At 41.2% G+C, this 16,668-nt stretch overlaps 1 protein-coding gene across 4 annotated transcripts in view; it reads left to right on the top strand.

Moving 5' to 3' along the window:
* Positions 1 to 363: 363 nt before the first annotated feature.
* The window catches only part of FAM135A (family with sequence similarity 135 member A), a 79,451-nt gene continuing 63,146 nt past the window's right edge, over positions 364 to 16,668 (top strand). Inside the window, exons 1-2 of one of the 4 annotated variants that reach the window (XM_030944273.1) lie at positions 364 to 1,051; positions 15,595 to 15,674. The gene's annotated coding sequence lies outside the window, so the exon portion shown is untranslated. The other 3 variants (XM_030944269.1, XM_030944272.1, XM_030944271.1) reach the window with 3 other exon arrangements.

Genomic DNA, 16,668 nt, shown 5'->3' with positions numbered 1-16,668 from the left:
CAGATACAAGGGGAAGAAGAATAGGATTTTTCTTCAGACAAACAATCATTCTGTTTGCAATAGTTCTCTGAACAAACTAATTTTCAAGCTACATGTCACACTCGTTAATGAGACAGTAGTACCCAGCATCCCTCCTCCTCAACGTTAAAGACTACCAGTTTTATTAGAGCCGTTTACAGCCGATTTACTTCTATTATGGTATCATGTACTGATAAAAAGTCTTACTTCAGAAAGAGAACTTTTTCTCAATAAAGGCTCATTACCTCCAGTCCTGCACCGGCTGGTAGGTGCCCCACAGCCCGGCCCGCCTGCCGCTGCCCCCCACCCCCCGAGGAGCCCTTTTCCTGCGGGCCGCTCTCTGCTCCGTGCCCAGGCCGGGACAGCGAGCACGGGGAAGGCAGCGCTGGCGGCAGAGGGCAGGCCTCCCCAGTCACGGCGTGCGCCACGAAGGGCTCCCTGGGGAGCGGGCCGCGGGGGGAAAGCAGCGAGGGCTGAACCCTGCCTGGGTCGCTTCCCTCCCGCCCCGGGGCTCTCCCGGCCCTCGGCGGCCGCCCCAACCGGCCCCGCGGAGCCGCGGGAGGGGCCCAAGCCACGGCCCGGCCCGGCCCGGCGGCAGGGGGAGCACGAGCGCCAGCCGGGCGCATCGCGGGGACAGCGGGGCTCCCGCTGCCAGCAGCGGCCGCCGCGGGAGCCGCACGGGAGACTCCTCGGAGCCGGAGCGAGGCGGCGCGGAAATCCCGGCGCGGGAGCCGAGGATGCGGCCGCTACCACCGGCCTCTGCTTAGCCGCCGGCGCAGCCCTCCCGGCGGCCGCTCCGGCACCCGCCGCCCCTCGGCACCGGGCAGCAGGAAGCGGCGCTCGGCCGGCTCCCAGCGCCCCCCCTCCCTCCCCGCCCAGCGCAGAGCGGGCGCCGGCGGCACGGGCTGTCGCGGGAGCAGCAAGCGCTGGCGTCGGATGCCTGCGCTACGCCATCCCGGTGCTGCCGCGGCCTGGACTCCGCGGGGAGCACGGACGATCGGCGGGCAGCGGCGGCCGCTCCTTTGTGTCCCAGGTCGGTGCCGGGGAGCGCCGAGGGGGTGCAGGGTGGTCGGGCAGAGCGGCGGGACCGTGTCCGTCCCCTCCCGGAGGGCTGGGGCAGGCGGGCACCCCTCCGTGGCCGGCCTGTCTCCGGGGCTGCGGGCATAGCGGGCGGGGGACTTGTTTGTGTCGGTCTGACCCCGCGTTCCCCGGCAGGAAAACTCGGGGAGCCTTTCCGCAGCCCGACCGGGTGGGTGGCGAGGTGGGGCGGGGGCTCGGCCGCCTCCGCCGCGGGCTGGGGACTCTTTCCGAGCCCCCGGTCGGGGGTGGCTCGCGGCCCCCGGGAGCTGCTCGTGGCCGGAGAAGTTTCTGCCCAGGCAGCGTTTCGCCGCCGCTGTTGATTGTTTATCGCTCCGAGGCGGCGCCGAAAATAGGTCAGAAATAATGTCTCGCTCGTCCCCGCCGCGAAGTGTCCGAGGGCCGGCCGCGGTACTAGGAGCTGCTGGAGGCGATGGTGCTTTTCCCCTCCTTCCTTTCCTGAGACATACAGGACCCTCACAGGGTTTGAAACAGAGTCGAGGGGGCGAGGAGGGGGCGTTAATTTTTTACTTATTTATATATTTACTTTAAATGTCGGTTTCTGCGTGCAGTGTGGAAAGTTGCTGGCCGAGCGTTAGGAATAAGTCCCAGCTATTTCCTGGTGCGCGGAGGGCGGCACTGGCGGCTCCCGCCTCCCGGTGCGAGCGGGAAGAGCCCGTTCCCCTCGGAGCGCCGGCGGAGCGGGGCAGGGCTGGGGCGGCGGTGCCCTGCCTTCCGCAGATGCTCCTCATCCCCGCTGCCGACCCTGGCATCTCGGCAGGGCTCAGTTAACCTCGGGGCGCGCTCGGCAGGATTTGCATGATCAGTAAGCGCTCTGGTGGAAATAGTGTTCGTTTCTTGTATTATTTCAATCAAAAATTCGAACAGAACCAATTTGAAAGCTTTATTTGATAATTATGCGTTGCAAATATACTGCTTGTAAGAGAAGTTGCGTAGCATAACAGATTTTTCAAAATTGTAATTGGGGGATTTACAATCATGTTGATACTATAACCAAGGAGATATTTGTGCTGATGTGTTTAAACCCACTTCCCCTTTCTCGTGGTTGCAGAGAATTTTGCTGACTGAAATGTAAATAAGCTACTGTTTGAGATCTTACATTTTATCAAGTAGAGTGGACATAAATGCCTATTTTGTTTTACTGGGTTTTACCTTTTTTTGTTTGTTTGTTTAAGTTGTTCTTTCAACTTGCTTAATGTCTTATAAATAGGCAAAGCCTGAGGTAAATTCCACACGCACCACCTTTGGTTTGCTTACCTGATAGCAAGTAGCAGATGCTGCAGAATCTGTATTGCTCTGGAAGGGAAGGCATTACATTTTCATCCATTAAATACCTCCAACTTAGCAGTTTGATTGTGAAGATAAAATTGCTTGGCCCTTGCTAAGGGATAAATAGCACAGCCCAAACCCAGTTCAATGAATCTCTGGTTTGCTGGAACATCACAGCTTTTTTACAATAAAAGAATTCTGGATTTGTGGAGGAACAAATTAGGTACTCCAGCATAGTTTTTATTATTCTGTTCAACAGTTCATTGCCCATTAGAACTGAATTGTTTTGTAAGAAGTGGACAATAGTCTGGGCTCTGGCTGTATCTTTGCAAGTGCTTTAAATGAGTGAAGCACAGAGTTGTGATCTTGTTCTGCTAGTCACAGTCTGAGTACCTGCATTTGGTATGTCAGAGCACAGCTATAAATCTTAGTCTGCATTTTCCTTGGGTGGACCAGTTGTTTTCTTTTTCCCCCTGTAAGTGGCATAAGTCAATTCTTAAGCTTTCCTTTGGCAATTGATAAAAGTCAGAGAATACAAATTTGAACTCATTCTTTGGAGTGGTTTAAATATCCCTTGTGTGAAATACAATCCTACACTACTGTTGACAGTTGATTGATATGTGAAAATACTGGTTTTGGACTTAAATTAGCCCTTTATTAATAAAACTGATTTGTTACCTTCAGTTGAAATTATGGTCAATTTGACTGGCCTGTATAAGGTTTGGCATGAATAGTAATCAGTAATAGTGAAGTGCACACAGCAACCAAAATCTGTCTTCAAAACTGTGATTTTGAAAATGTGCCAGACAAACCAACAAGGTTGTTGATTCAATTTGATTCCATTGCAATAGAATTTACTTTTGTTTTGAGCTAAGCAAAACCTCAAAAATAACACATTGGGCTCTGTTCAGATTTCAGAAGAGCTAAGCCCTTGCATCTCTTCTGAATCCCCAGTGATGATGTGACACCGTTACCTGACGCTGCAGTATTGTGGTTTTAGCATTTCCCTTGGCAGCCCATGGGTTTCAAAGTTCAGTTCCAGGGCTGTCTCTGGCACTTTTTTCCTCACAAATACAGAATTAGTGAATTCAGTTTCCAAGCAGGGAGAGATGTGAAAACTGAGAACCATTGCTCACTCTGACATTCCTTCTTGACTTTGCTAGTCAGTTATCTGCTGAGAAAGACACTGACAAGTTCTGGTGGACTTGGTTGTGGTTTTGAGATATGATAAGCACTCTTTGACAGGATGTTTCTATCAGGATCTCATTCTCACCAGGTTACAATCTGGTGTTTTGGTGCTCTCTTGCTGGAAGTGATTAGAATGTGATATGAATGCCACAGCCATCTGTCTGCCTGGGCAGATGCACAGGAAAGCAAATCCTGGCAGAGGAATGAGGCAGATTACTTTGAGTGGCAAGGTTTTGAACTACTGCAGGTAAAGGGATGGGAGCCCTTCATGAGCTCTGACTCTTGCATGTTTTTTTCCCTGAAGAGAACCTGGTTGCCTACACCAGCCTAGGAGGCAGGTACCCAAATGTTTATTAATGTAATGCTGAGAGTACTGATGCCTGTGTCTCGGCCTGGTTGCTGTCCCGAATAAATTTGAAAGTTAAATCAGTACCAAAGATGGACCTCAGTGTGAGAATCAACAATTAAGGGTTGTGAATTCTTGTTACTGTTGACCTTGTTTCAGTGTTTGAAGTTGTTATTGCGATAAAGACTAATGTTACTCATCCTTGCTTGGTAACTGTTTCATCTTGTACTTTGTGTTTTCTGTCTTGAAGTCTTTTTTGTTCTTTTTCATCTCCCAGTCCCTACACACTATAGGACAGTCTTGGCAGAATATACTCTCGAGTTAGCCAAGGTGGAAGAGTTGCAGTTTTATTGTGTGGGTTTTCCCCTTCCCCTTTTTCTTTGTATGGAAAAATACAATCTCACTAGTGCTTTGTTTTCATGACAGGAAAGATGAGTAGTACCTGTGTGTTGACCAGCCTTTGTCCCTGATGGATGTTTGTTTTGACAGCCTGTTGTTGTATGTCAGTTACCTCTGACAGGCTGTTGCTCAGAGAACCCGTAGCCTAAATAAGTACTACTGTGTCAAGTACCAGCACAGGAATTTCTTTTGGTTAACTAAGAACATAGCTCAGAATTTCTTGACTTATTAATTATTTAATTTTGCACTCAATATTCCTCCTAATGAACAAGCATGGAAGATGTGATTTTTTTTTTTTTTTTTGTTAATGAAAAGTTTATCTTGCAATCTTCAAAACTTTTTTAAGTTCCTAGATCCTGGTGGTACAGTTCAGTGGTTACAGTGGTGACATTTGGACTTGATGATCTTTAAAGATCTCTTCCAGCTTTGATGATTGTATTCTATGGTTCTATAAGTCACAATCCTGCTGCTTTAAAACAGGAATGAGAGATTGGTGAAATCCACTCAAAAGTCACATTTTTGGTCCCTTTGAGCTTGTTACAATTATACAATGCTTCTGAAAAAATACTAGTTCTATGTTTTTCTGCCACAGCTAGGCAAAGCAGTAAAGTATGTCCTTACATTCTGTTAATATTAATGTGCCATGTGTTTTCTCCTTGGCAAGACACATGATTTTATGTTTGCTACACATCTGCTGATTTTGGCCTTCTCTAGGATTTTGCTAAGCACCTTTTGAACACATTAATTTGTTGAATACGTGTCATTAAGTATTGTGTGTAGAAAAATAAGTTACTGTTGAAGTAGGAACACAATGAAATATTTATGCTTTCGTTTATAGGAAAAGCGGTTGGTATTTAGTAATGTGGTGTTGCTGATATTTGTAAAAGTCTGTTGTACAAACCGTCTTCCTCGAAGAACAATGCGTGGAACCTTTGTGGTAACAAGAGTATACAACAAAGAGTATACAAGAAAAAAATCTGAAAGGGAGGAAATAAGTTTGCCATAGTTTTGGGTCAGGAAGAAGTCAGGTGAGCAAATTACTTCAAGCAGGAAATGTGTGACAGCATTGTTCTTGGAAAGAACAGACAGAGAAATAAGAAACAATCAAATCTCACAGAGCTCAACTTACAAGTGGAACAAAAGTTGAAAATGCTAATGCAAATTGAAATTGCATCAATTCTATTTTTTGTTAGATAGTTTCAGTGCTTTTTTGTAATGGATTTTCTGTAGACGTTTTGAAATTGGGAATATTTTTGATGCGAAGAATTTTGAACCTTATATTGTGCAAGCAATTTTGTTGGAAACAAGATAAAAAGTTTTGCTTACCAATATTTCTTACTAAAACTAAATAAAACATGTCTACATTTCTGAATTACAAGTCTTGTATCAGAAGGAAAGCATCCAGATTTTGCTGTATTTAGCTTTCTAGTGAAAAGTTATATTCTAGTGAAAAGTTATAAATTTGTTAGCTCTAAAACTATGGAATTATACATATATATTCGTACATATGTGTGCATATAGTTTGCTGAATCTTGTTTGTGAAATAAATCACAAACCCATACACACCATACCCCCAAATTAAGAAGAAATCTATAGCATTCAACAGTTAATTTTGCAGTAGGATTTACACTTGACCTCTGACATTTTGAAATAACAAACTGACTTGTTCTCCAGATGCAAGTCTGCTTACTATAATCACAACCTGTTCACGTGCTGTGACCTCATGAATTAATCCATGTTACTGACAATGCCATAGGTCACTTATTACCTGTTGCATAAAGGATGTTGAGAGATAATGCTTTCTCATGCTTTCTAGCTATAAAATAAACTGAATTCCCTTTATGCTTTAGATAATTTTTCTAAAGTTAATAAGAAAGGTTTCCCTTTCAATTTTCATATTAGAATGGCCTGCAGTACATTTTCTGTCTTCTTTCTATTGAAATTTACAAGGAAAATGTTGTAGTATTTGTGCTTCTGTAGAAGAAGCTGTACTTTCTCCCCAGGCTGTCAATTCTGTTATCGCTTGATTATTTTTCTACATAATGATTGTGTATTTCCATGTAAAAAATCAGTCTGAACAATGTAATTAATGCTCCTGAGTTTTAGTAGTAGAGGTAGTAGTAGTTGCATATGTAGAGCTTTTAAACTTACACTTGCTTTTCTGTCTATTTATATGTGGCCCATCTAGCTTTCTATAAATGCATATATATGTTTTTAAAAGATTTTCTGGGTAAATTCTGAGATTATAGCTATCAGATGATTCTAGAGCTGATGTTTTCTGGCACCTCTGACCTTCAGTCCCTCACTGTGGTGAAGAAATCCCGATTGAAACATGCCAAGGTATTGAAGATATTTGAAGTACTGAAACAAGAAACCATAGATAGTAGAAAATATGTTTTACTGCTTTACATGTAAAACAGCTTAGAGGAAAAAACCTTTTAATGAATGAGGTCAATACTAGATCTGAACATGGAAGTCAGGACTAGATCTCCACATTTGTGGCCATTCTTTCATGCTGGGCTTCTTTTTCTAATGAAGGCCCTTGTTGCTGGGGCAGAAGCTCTGAGCCATAGGGTTTTACCTGTTATTATTTTTATTTTGCATGTCATTAAGAGACAACCTGTGGAAGGTGCATTGTGTATCTGTGAAACTGGTTTGAATGCCAGCTAATGCTACTAATGTTTGAGCTGAATTTGAGTCTGTGACTCAAAGCTCTAACAGATGTTACCTGCCTTTTGATGGAAATATGTAAAAGCTAATGAAGTTTAGCTAGAATGATGAATTTTCATTGCCAGTCACTTTGCTCTTCTCAGGTAGGAGAGGAAGGAACAGCAACCTTTTGAAAACCAACTAGCCATGCTATCAGCTGGGTAGGGAAAGCTTCTGATGATTTTGTTCCTAGTTGTTGGGCCTTTTTTTCCCTGAATGTTTGTGCTGTATTTAAGGGGTGGTACTTGTTCTAGTTGTAGCAAATTTGAAAGCAGCATGTGAGGGATTTAATGATTACAAAACGTTAGTACAAGAATTTCTAACTAAACATGACAAGTAAATGGTAGGAGAAAAGGAGTGAACAAAAACTGTTCCATACAAAACACTGTCAAAAGTTGTTTAAGTAGCATTGGTGATGGTTCAAGCTAATTCAGAAAACAGTTTTCTGATTTGTTTTGATGTAACCCTGCAAGTCTACTCATTGAAGTTGCTAAAGGTGATTATTAGATTTGTTTTGTTTCCAATGTGCTATTTTGGAAACAGAGTCTTGCCATTTTAGGTTTGTGTCAGTGTTTTTAGCAGCTTATCACACGTCAGCATTGTTCTGTTAGTGAAATGCCGTGTGGGGAGCGGGAGGTAAGAGGAGCATGAAGCCTTCAAGCTGCAACATAAACAAAAGCAGATCTTGAAACTGAATTTGTTAATGCTGCTCTACTTGCCTGTTTCATAGGGACTCTTTAGTAAGATATTCTCGCCGTGCAGTGGGGGAGGAGCAATGCCAGCCCTCTGAGGGAGGCTTGCAGCCTGTGGAGCTCAGATGGAGCAGGCTGTGCTGACTCGGGCAGCCCTGTCGCTCTCTTCCTCCGTGACAGGGAGCAGAAGAGCTCTTCTTCAGCGAAAATGGTGCCTGTCTCCTGACACCAGATGTGTTGGTTGGTTTCTCTGAAGGCAGAGCATGTTTTTGGGACAAAGCTGCTGGAAGCTGCTCAGCTTTCCATCCTTCCATGCCTCCTTCTGGAAGGAGATGGCCTGGGGTGCCAAGGAGGGTTCCTAGGTGAGACGTTGCCTCCCTGGGAAACCAGGCCTGTGAGTAGAGAGCAGAACTGTCCTGTGGGGCAGGGGGAGGTTAGACTGCTGCTTGGGCTCTGGGCTTGTGTCCATCCATGGAAGAAGTGGGGCAGGAGTAGGGCGTTACTGTCCAGCTTTTGAGGTGAATCAAAGAAAGGAATGGAGGGTAAAAATACCACCTCAGGAATGGCTGTGAGAAGGGGCAGTTTCTTTCACCCTGCTGCTGAGACCTCTTTGCCTTGCTGTGCCAAGGCTGTGGCTTATGGAGGCTGAGGGGACAACTGGCCAGGGAAGTGCTGTGCTGTGCTACTGCGCGCTTCCCTTCCCCGTGCTCCATGGCACTGCTATTTGTGGAGCTGTGCTTTGAAACCGGATAAGGAAGTGATTTGATCAAGCCCTGCAAAAATAGAGTATTCTAAAATGGTAACTAATTAATTTTAAAATACTGTCCCATGAGCATTGTGTTGGCAGTGTTGAGGGGGCGATTGTATTGATGCTATGAAGATGTGAATGAGCACCTGAGGCAGAAACTTCTGAAGCTGTTTGTAGTGTAGAAGACTCAGTGCAGTTTCCTGGACAAAGTTGGCTTAAATTCTTGCTGTGCCCTCACTCACTTCTTCAGGGTTAGATGTTAATATAGCCATACTCTGAGATAGATCAGTGCAGCTGTTTGTGGAATCATGCTGTATTTAAATTAGTGAAATGTTGCTGTTTAAATTAAAAATGAAAAAAGCTAACCAACTGCCCCCCCTCCCCCCCATAACCCTCAATATCTTACAAAGTAACCTCCAAAATATCTGTAAAGGTTTGGTTTGATGCTGTGGGGCTTTTTGCCTCCCACAACTGCTAGCACAATTGCAGATATGGCTGTTTGTGGCGTGGGTGCAAGCAAGTCTGCAAGGGTAGCAAAAGGATTTAATTTAAAGACTTTGCTACTGATATATAATATGCTGTTTTCTCAGGGTGCTTACTGGCATCCAATCTTCTTATAGTGTGCCTGCTAAGATCTGCTCAGTTTGTTCAAGCTACCATCACAGCTGTCCGCCAGTGCTGATCAGTGTTATCTTTACTTGACACTTGTTTCTTTAAAGACTTTTTTGCCTGAGCATTTCTCAATAAAAAAGCACGCACAGTACTCTGCATATTGTGTTTAGTCCCTTCTCTTCTAAACAGCAAAAAAAAGTAGAAAGTGATTAAATTTTATTGCATTTTTTTTTCTTGGGAGTGGGAAGTGTGGGTTCGTTGGTTTTATTTGTTTGTGGGGTTTTTGTTTGATTTTTGTTGGTTTTGTTTGTTTGCTTGGGTGGTGTGTTTGTTTGTTTGTTTGTTTGTTTTCTGTTAGGTCAGATCTGTTTTGCTCCAGGCTTCAGTGGCAGAAAAAAAGAGTATGGAACATTAAGGACAGAGCATTAAAATCTTGTGCTTGGCTGGTTTGGGTAATAACTAAGTGAATTTATTAGTTTAGATATGTTTCAGCTTAGTGCTCTTAGATTTGGAAGTGCACAATTCAAGCTGCTGGAGGTACCACCTGAGGTTGCAGAGAAAAGTATTTCTTCCTCATCTGGTCAGTATGAAGATAAGTGAGCATCAAGAGGGCCTAAAGCCTTGGGCCAAATTGACATGTAGGTGTTTGTTTGCTACAATATGTTTTTTAAAAGCTTTAAAGCACGTTCTGAAATGCTTTTTTATGACCTCATTAGGTCACAGCTTGCAGTGGCAGTCTGCTAAATTGTCCTTCAACTTTGCACTTGTATCATTCAACCAGAACTAAATTGCACTTTGTACTAGAATAATATGGATTTGACTGTAAAATTAGTGCATGTTTTGTGTAGCAGAGAGGTTACAGACAGGGTCTTAGAAGAGGGGTCAGTTGAAGAGAGGGTCTGACACTCTTCAGTGTCAGAAAATCATTAACAAAGGAAGAACAAAATAAGAATATATGACTTCTTTTCAGGTAGATATTGAATAAAAACTATGGGCAGATGTCATGAGATGTTAAAAACATTGGTTTATATTTCCAGTTTTTAGGTTTGTTTTTTTTGCACTGAAGATCAAAGTTAAACTTTTAACCTAAATTTATGTGTTATAATGCTTACCTCAATTTTTTTTGTTAAAATGGTAGGAAACTGGAAACCAAACCACAGGGAAATCAGCAATAGTGTGGCCAGCAGGACCAGGGCAGTGATTGTCCCTCTGTACTCAGCACTGATGAGGCTGCATCTGGAATCCTATGCCCAGTTCTGGGCCCCTCACTACAAGACAAACATTGAGATGCTGGAGAGAGTCCAGAGGAGGGCAGCAGCGCTGGAGCACAAGTCCTCTGGGGAGCTGGGGATGTTCGTCCTGGAGAAAAGGAGGCTCAGGAAAGACCTTATCACTCTCTACAACTACCTGGAAAGAGGGTGTAGCAAGATAGGGGTTGGTCTCTTTTCCCAAGTAATAAGTGATAGAATGAGAGAAAATGGCTTTAAATTGTGTCAGGGAAAGTTTAGATAGGAAAATTTCTTCACTGAAACACTTGTCAAACACTGAAAAGAGGTACCTTAAGGCAGTGGTGGGATCATCATCCCTAAACGTGTTTAAAGAAGTGTGGAGTTGGCACTTGAGAACATGGTCTTGTGGTGGAGATAGCAGTGTTTGGTTAAAGGTTGAACTTGATGATTTTAGAAGTCTTCTCCAACTTTAATGATTCTGTGATTCTGTGAAAAAAGTGAAGTCAAGGATTATATTTTTAAAGATGTAGTAGACATCCCCAAATCAGCTGCCTTTATATTGGGTTATTAACATTAAGTGTTGAAAAATAAAATAGTTTTTGATACAGTACTCCTGTGTATTTCTGAAAGAAATTATATTTGTAAGAATGCCCTGTCGGAGTCACTGTTTTTCTTTGTTCGCTGATCCAGCCTTATCACCATCAGTGCTATTACTGTAGGAGCTACTAAGGAAGTGGTTTTGTGACCACTGATCCTGGATCAGGTTTACTATCAGATTATCCCCTAATGTAGCTTCGATCAGGCAGCCAAGCTATCACATTTCTTAAGTTAATAAGAGTATGCAATATATCATTTGTGCTAACTTAATGCCTACTGTGGGAGGAAATACAGTAACTATTTGGCATAAAGCCTTCCAATACAAAATCAACCTGTCAAATCTAAACTGTATTTACTGTCTTGTCAAAGAATGACTTCAGAGCAGGTATTGGAACAATGACTCAATTCTGTAAATTGTGCTGTTTTATTTACAGAGGACGATAATACAGAATTATTACCTATTAAAAATAATTTATTGATCATATAGTGTTAGATGTATTTTTCATTTCTCTTGAAACCAAGGGTTTATTTTTTTGAAAACAAGTTTCCTTGTGGTGGGAGAGAAGTTGCAGCTTTCTTTTGGAGACTTGATTCATAATATATGGCAGAGTAATGACATTAACAGTCATTGGAGAGATTTTAATGCCAAATTCATCCATATGAAAGCTATTTTTTATTTAATGACATTGTTGGGACATGGAATTCAAAGAGAGAGAGTTTTCTTCATTTGTGTGAGTAGGAAAGTGAAGTTTTTTTTAAGTACACTTAGATAGACCCTTAAGGTTTTATGAAGAACCTATTCCACTGGATGGAATCAAATTATTTTAATAAGCTTCCCTCTCCTACTTTATTAATTCTTATCTGATAGATCCTTCATAAATTCGGTAGTTTCTAAGGTGGTGAATGTATTAGGCTATGCAATTTGGTGTTTTTTAAGCCGAAATACTACAGCCTGCAATTTTTTGGGGTTTTTTCCCATTTACTGTAAAATCCTTATATGCTTTTTATGTAAAGTTCCAAAAGACTTTGATTGATTGTTTAGTATAAGCACTTCATTTTGGTTTTTCCTCATAATGCTCCTCTGAATGGATTAGAAAAAGATAGATTGTGAGTTCATAAATGGAAAATGATAAGCAAAGCACGTAATTAATTTACAGACTTATTTCTACATTTGCAGGTGTTTTTCTACATAACTACATTACTGCTGCTGTAGTTAGAGGTATTTATTTTCATCGCTGTTGTTGAGGTAGCTCAGCTTTACTGCTGATTTTCATAGTCCACTCTCCATGGATCTTGGCATGAGTATGTGGAAATTCATTTTTCTCACTCAGCCGATATGTGGGATCAAAGTGGGACAAGGTGGCTGGCATAATGTAGTAGCACGTCCTGAACTGCTACTGGTTATCATCAAAACACTCCATTTTAGTTGTTTCTGACTCAAAAGCAGTCACATTTGTGCAAGGTATTTCATAACCCTTTAATTTTTTAAAATGTGGGTTTTATTTTTATGGGAGGTCTTTGTAAAAGGCAAATAAAGCATTCAGTTTGGTTTGTTCATGTTCTGTTTCCATTTTTCTATGCAAATTACTGTTGAAACCATTGCTCAATTCATTTTAAGGAGAAAGAGGAGAAAGGATCTCAGAGATGACGCAGTTTTTGTTTAGCATAAATGGTTGGCTGAAGTGAGAAGAAGTTAGTGTCCATACTGGGAGGAAAAATACTGACATCTGTAAGCATAGGGTCTGTTTTGCAGCAGGGGTTTTTGTGGTGAACAGAGAACACATCAATAAGAAAGAGAGCTTTTAACTGTGCTCCCACAGAACTTTTCTTGTTAAAGTTTTTAATGAGGAAGCTTAGAAATAACATGTCATTTGTCAAACAGACAAAGACCAATGCTAGGATAGAAGGGAATAAGCCTAATAAGTGTTCAAGATGAATTATTGTATCACATGTATGATCTATTAATAAGGGAGAAGAAAAGAAATAAATGCAACATCTTAATGACTTCTGCGCTCAGTGGGAATAATCAAGTTGTCAGCTCAAAGTAGTGACTATGTTGTTTTTATCAGTGTGCTGCATAAAGGATGAGATATTGGTGCTAAATTTAAAGCAAAAAGTATGAAAACTTGAATTTTAATGCCTGATTAAGTTGGTTGTTTATCTAGCCCATTAAAATGTCATAGGTATCTTGCATTACCTTTGTTAGAATCAAACCTTATGGTTGGCTGGGAAGTAGTCTAGTCTTAGAGAACTGGGCGTGAAGAAAATTGTAATAGTTGAGTTTTGCCCTAAGCCCATGAAAATTAGGTCATTGTTTAACTATATGTGTAGTTATTTACTTCACATAATTATTATAGCTGTGAAGCTTTGAAAAAAATTAATTAGGAAATCGTGATGTAAAACAGTCTGTTCTGATGTATTTTTCTAGTGCTGGTGATGTTGTCTTTTTAAAATTGGGGTAATGAATTGAATAAGGTATTCTCAATATTTCTGCATAAGGGTTTTGTTTGTTTTACGACATGATGATTATGCAATCCAAAATTCAACCACCATTTCTTTTCTACACCCTCACCTTTTGAATTATGGAGGAGCAGGGTTTATTTCTAGTGCTGGGAAGCTCTAGTCTCAACCAGAACACTGTGATATTGAGTGCTGCACAGCTCTGAAAGGATTTCAAAGGACAGGGGAGTTATGCTTGCAGTAGTCCAGGCTCTCTGCAGGGAATGCAGAGAGAAAGGTGAAATGATCAAAATAACAGACTGGTTCTTTGCAGCACCATGCTGAACTAATACATGCAGTGAATTACAAATTATGTGAATTATGCTTTTTCAGCCTCACAGTAATTAAAATAAAAGGATATTAGCTTGGAAGAGTTTTAGATATATGGATAGATGGGACATATTTCTAATCACATGCAGAAAAATTTGGTACATCTTCTGTATAGTCTTGCCAAAGTCTATGAGAACCCAGAGAAATTTAAATGGAAAACAGTGTCTAGGTTTCCAGTCAGTTTGTGCTAGTGTGCACACTCAGAAAATAGGCTTTAGGAATAGCCTTGTTGGTCAGGTCAAGAACTTTGTTTTCACCACATTAAGTTTCAGCGGAAGGCAGTGTCCAAGAAACAGCTAAAATTGGGATTGAAGGCAGTTCTCAGGTGGGGGGGATGAACCTGTGAGTCATCAGCACAGAGATAGATGGTGGCTGAGTTTGTGTTGGCAGGTGCTGGATCTCTGAGCATACAGGAGAAGAGGTCTGGTAAAAAAGCTCAGGAATGGTGGTGGACAAGGCTTCTACAGCAACTTTGGGGAAAAATACTACTTGAATGTTAAATGAACAGCTAGAAACAGACTGGAGCAAAATGAATGCTTTGTTCTATTTTAATTTGTAGGTTCTTTAGTTTAACTTTTGATTTCCACTGAATATAGAATACTAAATCTAAGGCTAGAAAAAATTCAGTTCCTCAGAATTCTGCATTTTTTTCTCTCTCTCTCTTTCAAAAAAAAAGAACTCAGTCTTCTTTGAAAGAGAACTGGTATGACACAGGTTGTAATGCATTGTTAAACAAATGTAATAAATGTCGGTGCCGTATTTATGTGGCATTATGCCTTCAGGATTTTACTAGATTATTATTGAAAATGTGTGGTATCAAAGATGTAATACCAACATGACATGCACAAGTGAAATCTGTTTTAAAAAAATCCAGATAATGTTTTTTTTTGTATTCTACTTTCTCTGTTTTCTTCCCTCTCAAGCTAATGCAAAACCAGTTTAGTTTCACAGCTTGCCGGCACAAGCTGTGATAGATTTTGTCTTTGTATTTCTCTGAAATATACATACAGAAAGATGCAAAGCTCCTTTAAGAGGGTAGAACTAAGTGTTCTCTTTTCTGTGTCTTTGAAATCTAAAGGTCATCAGATAAAAAAGAGATTTTGCAATTTTTTATTGTATTTTTTAAGTATTCTAATGGTTTCAGAGTGCAGGAGAGATGAACTGCTTCTTAATAAACAGTTTAAAGTAGTGGTTTATCAGGAGAGAGTTTCAGCATATTAGGTGGTGTTGACTTACCTGCACTGTTTGCTCTAAGAAAGTGAGTTCGTGGTCTTCTCCTTGTCCCCTGAATTTTGGCTCCTGTGGAGAAGGGACATGAGATTTACCAGGAAAATCTCATCAGACCTGTTCTTGTAAGTTGTCTCCTCCCTGGTGGCTGTGTAAGGCTGTGTGGGGGCTTGAGCTGTATTTGATGACTCAGGCCAGAATATCCTCCTACCTCTTTGGGGCTATGTTGCTCCTGGAGAGCTGAGAGTCTCTCTGAAGACTGGGGAGGCTGTGGGGTGGCTGGGGGTGTACCTGAGTCCTCTGGGAGCTTAGAATTCTGTGGTGAAGACAGGGATAGTTTGGCTGGACATAGCAATGTCAGCTTTGCCAGAGTATTGGCTTCATGAGAAGTTATATTTTTTACTTATTTTGTAAAAATACATATCAGACTGCCACACTAGGAGAGCTGAAAATTGCAGTGCAGGACCCAAGGTCAGATTGGAGAATGCTGGTAGGCAGTTCCTGTGAGATTGTTGGAGAGGACATGATAAAGGTTGTTATTAGAATGCAGGAAAAGAGAATGGAGTACATAAGTACTGAAACATTCTAGAGATGTTGCTCTTAGTAAAACGTGTTTGTTTGTTTGTTTTTCAGTTCAAGCAGTATGTTTTTGACAGCAGAGAACTGGAAGACTGGTTGATTGACATACTAAAATGGAGTATTTACCAGTGCAGGTAAGACATTTTTTTAACATCCTTTTGCAGTTTCAGTTCTCGTTTTTTTGTTTGCAAAAGTGTTGTTTTGCAGTACCCAGTGTAAATAGCTAGATTAATGGCAATGTTACACAATCATTTTTCTGAAAACAGAGCTGGTTTAGGAGGTTTCTGTATTTTCAGTTCATTATCAGGTGCTCTGATGCAGCTGCTGTAAAGTAGTACTAAAATGATCAATTAAGGAAAAAAAACCAGAAAAAAAGAAACAAAAGAAACATCCTTTTTTTCCTTCAGACAAATATTAAAAATATGTAATCCTGTGATCCACTTTGTATTGTGGCCTCAGGAAATATTAGTTTGTATAACTAAAGAAAGTGGTGAGGTGATGTGGGAACAACATGGAGCAGCCAGAATATATCGGAGATTTTCCAGCTTAGGAAAATAAGTAAACCCTCAGAAGTATGAAGGAAAGGAAAGGTTTGGCCCTCAGTGTAGGATCAAATGGCTTTAACTGACATTTTAACTATTGGAAATGTTAAGTCTCAGTGCTCTAAATACTTTTGAATATAGAAATGCTGTTTGGATTGTAAAAGTTTAGTAGCTACCCCTTTAGACCCCCCCTTTCTAATTTATGTATTAAGGTATTGTGGTTTATTATCAGACCTTCTGGTATGGGTTTATATGCTGCATTAAACTCCATTTCTCATGTAGAGAGCTCCTACTGAGGGAATCTTTTGTTTCTTAATGCAGTTTAATATCTTGGTTTCCAAATGCTAATGATGTGCTTTAAAATACAACAGTAAACTCGTTAAATATTGAATTGAAGTTTGTGGAGTGCAGCTGTAAGTTTGACAGGAATCTATACAACAAATACCTCTACATGAGTTCAATTTTTTTTTGTTGGCTTTTGTATGATTAGTGTACAAGCTTAAGACATTGTCCAAGTTGAGTTTCTCCTTTAAAATATTTATTCACTGCATAACGCTTTCTGTTACATGGTTCACAGAACTATAAC

This window comes from Camarhynchus parvulus, chromosome 3, assembly GCF_901933205.1.
Source record: "Camarhynchus parvulus chromosome 3, STF_HiC, whole genome shotgun sequence".
Taxonomy (NCBI): domain Eukaryota; kingdom Metazoa; phylum Chordata; class Aves; order Passeriformes; family Thraupidae; genus Camarhynchus; species Camarhynchus parvulus.
Note: the sequence above shows the minus strand (reverse complement) of the source record. Positions and strands in the feature narration are given on the sequence as shown.